The sequence below is a fragment of the Gopherus evgoodei genome, chromosome 3 (genome assembly GCF_007399415.2).
Source record: "Gopherus evgoodei ecotype Sinaloan lineage chromosome 3, rGopEvg1_v1.p, whole genome shotgun sequence".
NCBI classification, from domain to species: domain Eukaryota; kingdom Metazoa; phylum Chordata; order Testudines; family Testudinidae; genus Gopherus; species Gopherus evgoodei.
In genome coordinates this window covers 97,527,197-97,539,652 of record NC_044324.1, presented here as the reverse complement: position 1 = coordinate 97,539,652, position 12,456 = coordinate 97,527,197, and the positions used below count along the sequence as shown (strand labels likewise).

The window sequence follows — 12,456 nt, the reverse complement described above, 5'->3', positions numbered from 1 at the left end:
GCAAGGAGTCTGAAGGAGCAGACTTTGTCTGCTAGTTATAGGGTTCCTGGACTGGAACCCTGTGGAGTGGGAGGACCTGGGTCCCTCTACCAGCCACTGGGAAGGAGGTGTGAAGATCCATGATAGAAGGGATAAAGATGACTAAGAGCCCTGAGAGAAGGGTGAGAGAATCATGGGGGGTGGAGAGGCACAGCGAGGGCAAAAGACCTTTTGAAAGGACCCTGGACTGTTGGACCTTCTGTTACCCTGGAAGGAGTGGGGCTGAAGCACAACCTGGCTGGAAGGCTTAGTCATGGGAAGAGGTGGAACACAGCAGGACCAGTGTGACTGTAAGTAAGAGTACACCATGAGGAAATTCTCCTATGCCATGCCCAACCTCGAAGGGGCATGTCAGTGGTGAGCTGACTCTTCTACAGTGTATTCTACCCAATTTTGATAAGGCCAGTCCCCTTATATATAGTGGGCATTGATCATGTGGCAGTATGGGAGAAGGATGTCCTTGTCACAGTAGCTTTATCTACACTACAGAATATTTCCCCAAAATTCCCACCGACACTAAAACCACTTCAGCTGAACCAGTGTTAGCAACATTGGATCCTAAAGTAGACTGCTCTCATGTGCCATCAGCCTTTCTCAGAACTGTGTCAATTAGCCTCCTCTGTTCTGAGCAGATTTAAATGACTCATTTCTAACTATGGCTGGAGAGATGTCGGCTGTAGAGCTCCCTATGTTGCTAACAGTGGTGCAGCTGGTCAGTAGAAAAGGTAAGTGGGAAAGTCTTGGGACTATTTTTAAAGCTTGAATACCAGTCGCCAATATCAGATACTTCACAAATAATTTGCAGGTTGCCTATTGTTTTCCTGTGATGTTCACACAATAGTTAAATATCAAGTAAAGTTGCAATTAATGGAACTGGTTTGTGAATGTTTTGTAAAGCTAAAAACATTCAAACTCCACTGAATTCAGTATTCGAAAAATACTATTTCACCAGCTCTACTAAAAGGAAAAAAAATAATTGACATTTGCATGTACTGCCACGATGCATAGTAAAACCCTGCAGAGCAATCCAGCATATATACTCTGTCAAACCAAGCTGAAATAAAGGTCTGTTGTTAATTCAGACAAATGGTCAGCAGCTGCAAAATAGTTTCCACAAGAAACAGCAAAACCTTCTCAGCTCTGGATAAAATATTTTACTGATTCTAATAGTTTTCTGATGCTTTTGCCAGGACAAAAATAAGTTTGTCCTTCTACATAACATTTATTCATATTAACTACTAATTCGGCACTGCAAACTTTAGTTACTCTTCGTAACAAACAAGTCCATTTTTAATAACAAAAATCATTATTTTTATATAGTTCCCCAGTATTCCACATGAATTGGCTGGCATAGATCTGTCATTATAGATGGTTCAATGGCCTCAATAGTAAAACTAACTATTTTGGTTATATAGTCTTTTAAAAGGAATGATGTTGTATTGATCTACATACACATACTTTTCAGTGTACTGTAGTGCCCTAATTGTAGTGCGTAAATGTATTAAGACAGTTTGGTATTACATTCAAGAGTACCCGTCATTCCAATTTTAACACTACTACCAGTATACCATTCTCCACAGAGTAATTTTTGTGCATGCATTACTATAATATGTTACTTCCGGTAGTACTTTCTTTAAGAATATTAGGGTTTTTAATAGTTCAGCTCCAAAATATGCTGGGAAAGCAAAACATAATGCAAACCACAATCTTTAATATTGTAGGGCTAAATTCACACTTGCTAATGCAGGGAATTGTAAATTGCACCCGTATGCACCAAATCAAACCTTTTCTCCCTGATGGATTAATTCCTTGCATTTCCACCAAGAGAGAACAGTTTTAATCTCTGCTGGTGATTTCACAGAGGCTCCCTGGTAGAGGCTGGCAGAAAGGGGACTGAGTTATATGTTCTCTTCCAGACTAGTGTTGTCCACTTTAGGACTGTCCTGACTTTTTTATAGATTCTCTGATGGCGAGGAAGCTCAGGGCACCTTATACCACTGCAAATCCCTCTTCCTGGTAGATTTTCTAGCCAAGTGCCCTGTTCCAAGTTCTATAACAGCTTCCACCAACATAGTACCTCTAGCAAGCTGAAGATTACTTTGCAAGATATACTGAGCCAACTTTATCCCACGTGTAATTTCAATAAATTTAGCCTATTGACCAGGAGAAAGATAAATGTCTGTTGGATTATAACAGGGATTGGCAACCTTTGGCACGCAGCCCGCCACATGCACAAGTTCGGTTAATTGCAGCTCCCACTGGCCGCTGTTCGCCACTCCAGGTCAATGAGGGCAGCAGGAAGTGGCAGCCAGCACATCCCAAGGCCCATGCCGCTTCCTGCAGCCCCCATTAGCCTGGAGTGGCGAACCACAGCCAGTGGGAGCTGCAATTGGCTGAACCTGCAGATGCGGCAGGTAAACAAACCAGCCCGACCCGCCAAGGTGCTTACTCTGGTGAGCCACTGGCCCAAGGTTGTCGATCCCTGGATTATGATATGCAGCGTTGTTGTAGTCATGTCGGTCCCAGAATAATAGAGACACAAGATGGGTGAGGTAATATTTTTTTATTGGACCAACTTCTGTCTCTCTCACCAAGAGAAGTTGGTTCAATACAAGATATTACTTTACCCATTTTGTCTCTGTTAGATTATTAGACACTATCGTATCTATAACCCCCTCCGTTAGTCTGAGAAAGGCACAATCTAATGTCACTTTTTTTACTGTGAGAAAAGATTCTCCACTGCTTCCACCTTGTGTAGTCATTTACATTTGTGCCAAATGAATGCAAGTAGGGATAAAACACCATGCTGATTTACCCTATATTAGAATACAAGGCCTTTCCTAACTTCTGGCTCCAGCATTCAACTCTCATACAAATTACACACAAAAGAAGGTCTTGGGTGCAAACATGTCAGTCCATCTCCCTCATCTGTATATATGTGTGTCCTCTCATCCTTGTAATGTCAGATGTTGCCACTACCTTCACCTTTTGGGGGGGGGGGAGTGGTGAGATTTTGATGGGGAAATCCCATGAAACTGCTTTAACCCTTATGACATGAGCTCTGACTTGAATGAAGATGAGTACAACGTACTTCACCTGACCAGTATGATGGAAGCCTTTCCATAGCAGATGTTTATGCTATGCCCCAAATGTAGTTTGCTTTACTATTCTAACCTCCCTGAAAACTCAGCCTCCTTCTATGGCAGTAGTTTAATAGGCTGTATCTTAAAACAGAAGTCTTCTTAAAAGTATACGTCTCCAAGATAGATGCTACTTAGGGGACAGGCACCTTATTGAGATGGCAGCTGTTAAGGTAGGGTCAGAGGTACCTTTGTGATCACCATTTTCCAATGATTTATATAACTCAGGCATGACAAATGATTGTGGCTTTATTTAAATGTTATCCATGCCAAATCAAATATGGGTTTATATAGAATGTATGTCTAGGGAGAGAACAAAAATTCATGATTAAAGTACAGATTTTCTACATTTCAGCCTGTGACAGGATGTCAGGTCCTGGGACCGTGCTCAGAGATATATAACTATACTGCTCACTCACCCTGGCAGCCAGATCAGGTTGGTCCTATTAGTTATAACCTAGGAGTGTAAAAGTATTTGAGGTCCTTTTTGAGGCAGAGACGAAAATCAGGCAGGCAGAAATCCTAGGGACAGTCAAACTCAGGAGGAAACGAAGACTAGGGATTGTTTATCATTTAAGTTAATGATAAAGGCAAACAGCATGGAAGGGGTAAGTTTGGGTACTTCGTTAGAAAAAAAGATCGAAATGCCATCTGCTTATACTGCCCAGAGTGCTATCAGTAGACCACCTTACTGGTATTATTGAGTACTTTTAATATGTATAATATGTGTATTACAGATATATTCATTGAAGGAGTTTTTGGAGCTATGCATGTATGTGTGTGTTAATATATATACTGTGATAAAGTTCCTCCACTACCTTGGTGGGTCCTGTGCTTATAGGTGGATTTTGTTAGCCTCAGAGATCTTCCTGCGTTAGATCAGGAGTTGGGAGGTTTTGGGAGGAACCCGGGCCCGCCTGGGTTCCAGCCCAGGGCCCTGTGGATTGCAGCTGTCTAGAGTGCCTTCTAGAACAGCTACATGACAGCTACAATTCCCTGAGTACTTCCTCATGTCCTCCTCCCAGCACCTTCTTTGTCCTCACCACAGGATCTTCATAGACTCATAGAATCATAGAATATCAGGGTTGGAAGGGACCTCAGGAGGTCAATTAGTCCAACCCCCTGCTCAAAGCAGGACCAATTCCCAACTAAATCATCCCAGCCAGGGCTTTGTCAAACCTGACCTTAAAAACCTCTAAGGAAGGAGATTCCACCACCTCCCTAGGTAACCCATTCCAGTGTTTCACCACTCTCTGAGTGAAAAAGTTTTTCCTAATATCCAACCTAAACCTTCCCTACTGCAACTTGAGACCATTACTCCTTGTTCTGTCATTGGGTACCACTGAGAATAGTCTAGATCCATCCTCTTTGGAACCCCCTTTCAGGTAGTTGAAAGCAGCTATCATATCCCCTCATTCTTCTCTTCTGCAGACTAAACAATTCCAGTTCCCTCAGCCGCTCCTCATAAGTCATGTGCTCCAGCCCCCTAATCATTTTTGTTGCCCTCCGCTAGACTCTTTCCAATTTTTCCACATCCTTCTTGTAGTGTAGGGCCCAAAACTGAACACACTACTCCAGATGAGGCCTCACCAATGTCGAATAGAGGGGAATGATCACATCCCTCGATCTGCTGGCGATGCCCCTACTTATACAGGCCAAAATGCCATTAGCCTTCTTGGCAACAAGGGCACACTGTCCAGCTTCTCGTCCACTGTAACCCCTAGGTCCTTTTCTGCAGAACTGCTTTCTAACCATTCGGTCCCTAGTCTGTAACAGTGAATGGGATTCTTCCGTCCAAAGTGCAGGACTCTGCACTTGTCCTTGTTGAACCTCATCAGGTTTCTTTTGGCCCAGTCCTCCAATTTGTCTAGGTCTCTCTGTATCCTATCCCTACCCTCCAGCGTATCTACCACTCCTCCAAGTTTAGTGTCATCTGGAAACTTGCTGAGAGTGCAGTCCACACCATTCTCCAGATCATTAATGAAGATATTGAACAAAACCGGCCCCAAGACCGACCCTTGGGGCACTCCACTTAAAACCGGCTGCCAACTAGACATGGAGCCATTGATCACTACCCGTTGAGCCCGATGATCTAGCCAGCTTTCTATCCACCTTATAGTCCATTCATCCAGCCCATACTTCTTTAACTTGCTGGCAAGAATAGTGTGGGAGACCGTATCAAAAGCTTTGCTGAAGTCAAGGAATAACACATCCACTGCTTTCCCCTCATCCACAGACCCAGTTATCTCCTCATAGAAGACAATTAGGTTAGTCAGGCATGACTTGCCCTTGGTGAATCCATGCTGACTGTTCCTGATCACTTTCCTCTCCTCTAAGTGCTTCAGAAATGATTCCCTGAGGACCTGCTCCATGATTTTGCCAGGGACTGAGGTGAGGCTGACTGGCCTGTAGTTCTCCGGATCCTCCTTCTTCCCTTTTTTAAAGATGGGCACTACAGTAGCCTTTTTCCAGTCATCCGGGACCTCCCCCATTTGCTGTGAGTTTTCAAAGATAATGGCCAATGGCTCTGCAATCACATCCACCAACTCCTTTAGCACCCTCAGATGCAGTGCATCCAGCCCCATGGACTTGTGCTAGTCCAGTTTTTCTAAATAGTCTCGAACCATTTCTTTCACCACAGAGGGCTGGTCACCTTCTCCCCATGCTGTGCTGCCCAGTGCAGCAGTCTGAGAGCTGACCTTATTTGTGAAGACAGAGGCAAAAAAATCATTGAGTACATTAGCTTTTTCCACATCCTCTGTCCCTAGGTTGCCTCCCTCATTCAATAAGGGGCCCACACTTTCCTTGACTTTCTTCTTGCTGCTAACATACCTGAAGAAACCCTTCTTGTTACTCTTAATATCTCTTCCTAGCTGCAACTCCAAGTGTGATTTGGCCTTCCTGATTTCACTCCTGCATGCCTAAGCAATATTTTTAAACTCCTCCCTGGTCATTTGTCCAATCTTCTGCCTCTTCTAAGCTTCTTTTTTGCGTTTAAGATCAGTAAGGATTTCACTGTTAAGCCAAGCTGATCGCCTGCCATATTTACTATTCTTCCTACACATCGGGATGGTTTTTTCCTGCAACCTCAATAAGGATTCTTTAAAATACAGCCAGCTCTCCTGGACTCCTTTCCCCTTCATGTTATTTTCCCAGGGGATCCTGCCCATCAGCTCCCTGAGGGAGTCAAAGTCTGCTTTTTTGAAGTCCAGGGTCTGTATTCTGCTGCTCTCCTTTTTTCCTTGTGTCAGGATCCTGAACTCGACCATCTCATGGTCACTGCCTCCCAGGTTCCCATTCACTTTTGCTTCCCCTACTAACTCTTCTCTGTTTGTGAGCAGCAGGTCAAGGAGAGCTCTGCCCCTAACTGGTTCCTCCAGCACTTGCACCAGGAAATTGTCCCCTACACTTTCCCAAAACTTCCTGGATTCTCTGTGCACCGCTGTATTGCTCTCCCAGCAGATATCAGGGTGATTAAAGTCTCCCATGAGAACCAGGGCCTGCAATCTAGTAACTTCTGCTAGTTGCCGGAAGAAAGCCTTGTCCACCTCATCCCTCTGGTCTGGTGGTCTATAGCAGAGTCCCACCATGACATCGCCCTTGTTGCTCACACTTCTAAACTTAATCCAGAGACTCTCAGGTTTTTCTGCAGTTTCATACCGGAGCTCTGAGCAGTCATACTGCTTTCTTACATACAATGCAACTCCCCCACCTTTTCTGCCCTGCCTGTCCTTCCTGAACAGTTTATATCCATCCATGACAGGACTCCAGTCATGTGAGTTATCCCACCAAGTCTCTGTTATTCCAATCACATCATAGTTCCTTGACTGCGCCAGGACTTCCAGTTCTCCCTGCTTGTTTCCCAGGCTTCTTGCATTTGTGTATAGGCACTTAAGATAACTCGCTGATTGTCCCGCTTTCTCAGTCTGAGACAGGAGTCCTCTCCTCTTGCACTCTCCTCCTCGTGCTTCCTCCCGGTATCCCATTTCCCCACTTACCTTAGGGCTTTGGTCTCCTTCCCCCAGTGAACCTAGTTTAAAGCCCTCCTCACTAGGTTAGCCGGTCTGCTTGCGAAGATGCTCTTCCCTCTCTTTGTTGGGTGGAGCCTCCTTCTTGGAACACCATCCCATGGTTGAAGAATCCAAAGCCTTCTCTTTGACACCACCTGCGTAGCCATTCGTTGACTTCCACAATTCTACGATCTCTACCCGGGCCTTTTCCTTGCACAGGGAGGATGGACGAGAACACTACTTGCGCCTCAGACTCTTTATCCTTCTTCCCAGAGCCACGTAGTCTGATTTCTGTTAATGCTTGTATTCCACAGTCCTCCAGCAGCACGTCCTCTCACTCCCAGCTCCTTACACACACCTCACTAACTGAAGTGAGAGCCTTTTTACACCAGGTGTCCTGATAAGCTTTAATTAATTCTAGTAACTTCCCAATTGGCTGCAGGTGTCCTAATTAGCCTGCCTGCCTTAATTAGTTCTAGAAAGTTCCTGAGTATTCTGAAATAGTCCCTGTTATCTTATCCAGGGAAAAGGGACCTGCTTAACCTGGAGCTAATGTATCTACCTTCAACCACTCTCTTGTAGCCATCTGGCCTGACCCTGTCACAATACATATATATGCATTATTACATGTTTAAAGAAAAAGACTATTTTAAAAAAGACCTAAATATGTATTTATCTATTAGAACAGAACAGCTCTGAAACAGCTGACTGCATCTATATACAACTTGCTGTATTTAGCCACGGGGAGCTTGAATGACACAGTGCAATCCTGTGCCACATGACTTACACATGGGTTTGTCAGGCCTAGCACTTTTGAATGAGAATCAGCTGTGAAAGAGTATGAACTGACCTGAGGACAGAATGGTTCATAGAGTGTTTTGAGATTTCAGAATTTGTTTTTGTTCTGATTTGAGAAATTTTAAAATTCTCCACAAAACAAAAATCTAGAAAAATATCATTTTGGAAACATTAAAACATTTCATGTTGATAATTTTGACCTGTTTTGTGTTGAAAGGTCATTATGCAATTTTTTAACTATTTTGACCTGGAACAGAACATACATTAATGGACATTTTGATTAGAATTTTCATGGTGTCATTTACTCAGGGGCCAGGCAGGGAAGGGTGAGAGGAGGATGTGAGTAGACATCATTAGTAGTGACTGACTGACATATATATACTAATACATAATACTAATACATATACTGTCCTACATGGCCCCCTCCCTCAGCTCTGTGGGGCAATGACAAGCAGATAACTAGCCCTCTTTGTTGTACTGCTACCTCTTCTAGTAAGAGTAAATTAGTGAGAAGTCAATAGCTGTGTCTTGCTAAATTGGGGGTGCCATCAGTACATCACTATAATGGGAAATACTTACCCAAGGTTCCTTCTCCTGGCTTGGGCTCATTTGTGCTCAACTGATGGGACTGTGGTGGAGTCTCAAACAGGTGCTGGCTCACATCTTAGCTTGACCCTCCACCAACCCTAGTCACATGTCCTCTGTCTTCCTCTTCATTCTTACTGCTCATAAAAGGGTCCTGTGAGTCATGCTCCTCAAAGGTATCCACGGTGGTGTGCAGGTGGTGGCAAGGTCTCTGCCAAGCATGGCATACAACTCTTTATAAAAGTGACAGGGCTGCAGCTCAGCACTGAATTGACTGTTTGGCCTCCCTGGCCTTCTGGCATGCCTGCCGCAGGTCCTTTGTTTTCATACGGCATTGCGTCTGGTCCGTGTCATAACGCTTCTCTTGCATCCCCTGTGCAATCTGTTTGATGATGTCCACATTTCTGTGGCTGATCTGTAGCTGTGCTTGTGCAGCTTCTCCCCACAGGCCCAAGTGATCCAATATCTACTGTCTAATGCAGGCCAGAGCACATCTGGAGTGTGTAACCAGCATGGTCAACTGGGCACTTGCGCATAACAGTGGAGAGCTGCTAGGTGTGCTCGCCAAGCTGGGCAATCAGGAAAAGGCATTTCAACAATTTGTGGGATTTTAATGGAAGGAGCAGGAAGGGGCTTCCAGCCTCTGTGACCTGTAAGTAGTGGAGTTCAAAACTGTGACCAAAGCAGTCAGTGTCAGTCATTGTGGGACAGATGCTGGAGGACTGTTAGGATGATGTCGGTAATGCAGTATCTATACTCTCATTGCGTCACCCTCAGTACATCAGCCATGGCTCAACACCACTCAAGGAGGTTGTGTTATTGCATTGATGTAATGTGGTGCTTACATCGGTGGGAAACAAATTGAAGTGTAGACACACATGCAAAACAAATTTGATGCAAAGTGGCTTAGGTTGACCTATTTTTGTAGTGTAGACCAGGCCTATGTCTACACTTAAAACACTTCAGCAGCACGACTGTAGCACTTCAGTGTAGTCACTTCTTATGCAGATGGGAGGGGTTCTCCCATTGGCATAGATAATGCACCTTCCTGAGAGGCAGTAGATAGGTTGATGGAAAAATTCTTCAGTCAACCTAGCACTGGCTACACTAGGATTTAGGCTGGCAGCAGCTTTGCTACTGTAACTTGTGAGTGTAAACCAGCCCTTAAAGTATATCTACTGTACAACAGCACAACTGCAGAACTGTAGCTACACCACAGTAGTGCTGTAGTATAGAAACTTGCTACAGTGATGGAAGCTGTTTTTTTCTTTCTTCTCTAGTCAATCTCTCCCCTTGAGAAGCCAATATGTAGGTTTATGGAAGAATTCTTCTGTTGACCTAGCTGTGTCTAAACCAGAGCTTAGGTTGTTTTAACTACATCTATTAGGGGTATAACAGGTTGACCTAAGTTTTAGGTATAAACTAGGCATTTGCTATTCATCTTTCATTACTTTCAGAGATATTACAGGATTATCATTATAAACACACTAATAGAAGTCTCCCATATATTTTACTTTCCTATCTGATACTAAATAATTTCCTTGATGTCATCATAAGATGGTACAATATCAATGAATATCCCATAGCCCTGTGAAGAAACTGAAAAGTCCCATTTGTTTGTCATTGCATGGTACTTACTCTGTAATGTCTCAGAAAAACAAAAGGCTCTTCTGAAGTCAGTGGAAACACTGAAGGAGTGGAAGCATCTGGTTTTGTAAAAAGTTTTGTGAATAAAAGGAAATTATACTGCCCTTATTTAAAAAAATACAAAATATGCTCTGTTCTAGGAATTATTTGAGGAAGTGCTATAGCCTGTGTTATAGTTGATCACAGTGGTTCTTTCTGGCCTTGGAGCATGAAAATGAGGGTCATCTAACTGTTGAAACACGCCTGCATTAATTAAGAGTTTTGCATGTAACGGAGGGCATCTGGCCATAACTATGTTAAATAGCATGAAGCGTGTGACTTAAACTTACAAAATTCAAGAAATTTCAGTTGAGGATGCTGCTAATTCATACATGATTCAGATTCAGTAGGAGGCAGGATGCTCTTTACTCTTCAGCAACCAGTCTGGGGAAAAGAGAAGGAAGACAGCAGCAGTATATGAACTAAGGGAAATCTGCAGCATATCTCTCTTGGATGAAAACAAGAGATTAACAACAGAAACTGAAATCTCCTGTCAAAACTAGTGGATTTGGTGAGTATAAATATTTTTTTGCATTTCCAATATTGTACATACCTGCATTATGTCTGTGGTTCATTTTGTAATGTGACTGATTTCTTGTGCAGTTTAAGTACATTTGTGTGCTAGCACCATGTATTCATTGCAATGCTACAAATGCACTTGATGTGATAGCATTTCTTTACAGTCAGAATATAAATGAAGGCCATTCCTGAAACAGTGCATGTTTGTGGAATTATATTTTAGAGCTAAGATGGAATATTGAGTAACAAATGTAAAAAGAATGGGTTTAAATCCACATTTAAGAGCAAGCTTCTCTCTATGATGAGGTCATGCCTTTCACTGAAGTGTCTAGTAAGTGAGAGAGTATACAAACTCTATGGCCTTAGTATCTGTATGAGACCATACAGTACGTTGTATATCCAAATTGGTTAACATTGGACTGGATGGATAAAATAGTAAAGCATGAATGTTGTTGGGGGCATTTTAAATAAACTGAAGCTGGAGGAGATAATCTTGAACCAAGAGTTGTCGTCTCTTGTCTTATACTCTACTTAGATTGTAAACTCTCTGGGACAGAGCTGTCTCTTTGTTCAGTGTTAGTACAGCACCTAGCATGATGGGGTCCTAATCCATGACTAGGGCTCCTAAATGCTACAGTAGTACTACTACTAATCACTAAATATTATAGTTCAAGCAATTCAAAATGTCGTGTGTAGATGTGGGAGAAGTATGAACTAGTTATACAGCTTTAAGGTAAAGAGAGCATACAAGAGTTTGGAAGCAGAAATCTTATCTGTGTACCACTGGTTTTAGCAGTTTGGAACTTACTAGTTGCAGACATGTTGTGGGGACTTGATCCTGCAAGGTGTGGAGTGCTCTGCCCCTGTTCCAGCAAAACACTTAAGCACATGTTTAATTGTAAAGACATGAGTAGTTCCAAGATAAGTATGTACTAAGGGCTAGAGTGGATCAGGATCAGAGTGTCCAGCACCTTGCACGATCAAACCTAGGATGACAACACTGAACAAACAAGGGCCCTTCACAGAAGCTGTGCATGATGATCTAATAAATGCTTAATTCACTTCAGAACAGCTTAAACAAAAACTTATTGAGCCATAGGACATCTCTTGGTTGCTGTTTTTTTGTTCCATATGAAATGACCTATATGCTTTTGAGTCAAAGAGACAGTTCTAAGCTGATCAATTTCTTCTGTGGTATTTCAGTTTTTCACACTTCATGCTGTTAATCTTTCCAGTACCAGTGCTGTGCTTCGAAGTGTGAAGTATACAACTATAAAACTTAGGCATAAATACATCTGGCAAAAGACATTTTCTATAGTGTATATCATTCTATAGAATATACAGGCCTAAACTGTGGCTTTACCGTTGATTATTTATTTATTTTAAGAGTGCAAGGTGACAGAGCTCAAAATCACACTGTATTGATGAGGTAAGCAGACTAAAAACACATTCTGTGCTGAGTGTTTAAAACACACAATTAGTGGTAAAAGCAAATGAAAAAAATCATGACCCTGCGTTTTATTGACTTGATTTAGCCGATAGCTTTCTCCTCCATTTTAACAGTAGGTGAATTGCTATAGGAAACAGGCTAAAAAATGTGAAGAGAACGTATGGTCATGATGACTTACACAATTAATTAATTAAATGCAAGATAACACTTGCCAGTTTGTATAAAAACA

The 12,456-nt window shown here is 42.7% G+C and overlaps 1 long non-coding RNA gene across 1 annotated transcript; it reads left to right on the top strand.

The window, feature by feature from the left end:
* The first annotated feature begins 2,532 nt into the window (after positions 1-2,532).
* On the top strand, positions 2,533-11,944 carry LOC115648074. Its single transcript, XR_003999457.1, has 3 exons — positions 2,533-2,619; positions 3,353-3,357; positions 11,934-11,944. It is a non-coding gene; the product is annotated as an uncharacterized LOC115648074 (long non-coding RNA).
* The last annotated feature ends 512 nt before the right edge of the window (positions 11,945-12,456 follow it).